Below are 2,048 nucleotides of genomic sequence, written 5' to 3'. Positions count from 1 at the left end.
CCGATTTATTTGAATTCGAGCGAGTGAAAACCTCTTTGTCACCGTGAGTTTGTTACTTAATTGATACTCTTAGATGCCCTTTGCTTTCAATCTCTTACATCCATTCTTAATTAGTCAAGTCGTTTGACTTTTGACAAGTATTTTGAAACCATTTTACTAACACGAACCTACTTTTTTACTTGAGATTATCCGCTATTTTTATTCAAATGTATATGTACGTATATACACTTTTGAATTTTAAACGAACCTTCTATTATACCTATATCCTTTAAGTGCCGTTTTAAGTTTCAAGAGACTTTAACTCGGATAGCTCGACTTGGAGTTCTAACGTATACTGTAAAGCACACTTGCGAAGTAAAACAGCAAACACGATATAAAAACTTTTTGCCCATGTAAGAAATCGAATAACCTATTTCAACGGTGCTTTAATCTCATCGATGAAGCATCGATGCAACGAAGGAGCATCGTGATAGCCGCAATGCGGATCCGTTGAACAAAAATTTCCTGGTACGGTCGTTTTCGTAATGTTATTAACCGTTTTAGTGTCGGATGTTTCAAGACTCCGTATCGGTTTGTGCTGTGCAGCGCGATAGCGCTTCGTTTATTTATTTGCGAGTAGTACCGATCGACGCGATCGCGCTGCCCTTTTTCATCCTGTTTTTTTCATCGAAATATACCGTTCGACGTGCTCGCGCTTCATTTCATCGGTTATACTGGAAGCGTTACAACAAACACTCAAAAGTTTGCGAAATATTTATGCTCTGCGTTTCGTTTGTGTGATAACATTCTATAATGCAGGATTTGGTTTTCCGATTCAAGAGGTAATTTTTTATATTGGTTTTTTTTTTTATTTGGTTTATGATTATTTGAAAAACGAGTAATTACGAGAGGAAACTCTGATATGACTCGCGACGAGCACGCTTGAGCGCGTTGCGAATTAATGATCGTGACCATACATCGTGGCACAATTTACCACGGTACGCGAATAGAGTGATCACGCTGCGTGGCGTTAAAACGGTTAGCGTAACTGCGCGTACGATTGTCGAGTGACAAAGATATTGACGCTGGTAATCGTTTTCAGTGCATTTAGGAGGAAACTGTACTGATTTCGAAGGACGATCTGTCTTACATGGACAGATGTATGTGCCGGGACCTTGGATTTGCATACACTGCATATGTTACAATTCGAAGTCAACATCTTGCGGGCGTCTCCGCTGTTCAATTCCTGCGGTAAGTATATGCTCATTCTAAGAGCAACCAGCTTAACACAACCATGAGAAACTAAAGTACACCGTTAACGCTTGCATGCTGGTCGTTAAAACACATGCTGCGCGAATAGGGTACACAGCGATTCATTTAACTCGCCTTGAATTAGTTTTAGAAAGACAAACATGGACAGGGATAATTTTTGTCACGAGTCGTTTAATTTATTCGTTCATTAGAACGAATTAATTTACACCTGCTGAGATCGCGATTGATGCGACAAATTCGAAATCTTGTTCCATATAAATATTTTTAAACAAGCACGTCGTAAGCTTTGTATATTTTTTAATCGCAACGAAACTGTTCAGAGAAATGCTGAAATTATTAATTATAAAAGGAGATTTCTACGCATCGTTGTAAAAGTGTCAGGGAAAATATTCGTGAAACAGTTACGTTGTTACAAGTTCTACAAGAAGAAATATCGAAAATCACGTTCCACTTATTCAGTTGCACGTGTAAAAGGTATCTTGCGTTCGCGCAAAAAATCTCTGAAGGATACATGCTTTATAATAATTGGAGTGTCGAAGTTGTTACACGGATCGGCGTACACGTACCTTTTAATGAAACTAGGTTACTCATTCGTTATTCGTTCCTAATTTTCAGCTTCACGATTTTTACGCAATAAAATTTTATACACCTGTTCGGTTTATAAATGATTCAATTCAAATTTAACAGAATTAAAGTTGAAATAATCATTTGTACTTCATTAAAAGGTTCTTTCAGCATCTCGTTTCAATATTTTTATTGGTAATATTTTGTTGATCGTTATATTTAAATGGAGTTTT

General features: G+C 37.2%; 1 long non-coding RNA gene across 1 annotated transcript; it reads left to right on the top strand.

The window, feature by feature from the left end:
• Positions 1–284: 284 nt before the first annotated feature.
• LOC126928340 (uncharacterized) lies at positions 285–1,736 on the top strand. Its single transcript, XR_007716553.1, has 2 exons — positions 285–1,230; positions 1,340–1,736. It is a non-coding gene; the product is annotated as an uncharacterized LOC126928340 (long non-coding RNA).
• The last annotated feature ends 312 nt before the right edge of the window (positions 1,737–2,048 follow it).

Source organism: Bombus affinis, unplaced genomic scaffold, assembly GCF_024516045.1.
Source record: "Bombus affinis isolate iyBomAffi1 unplaced genomic scaffold, iyBomAffi1.2 ctg00000856.1, whole genome shotgun sequence".
Lineage (NCBI taxonomy): Eukaryota > Metazoa > Arthropoda > Insecta > Hymenoptera > Apidae > Bombus > Bombus affinis.
Note: the sequence above shows the minus strand (reverse complement) of the source record. Positions and strands in the feature narration are given on the sequence as shown.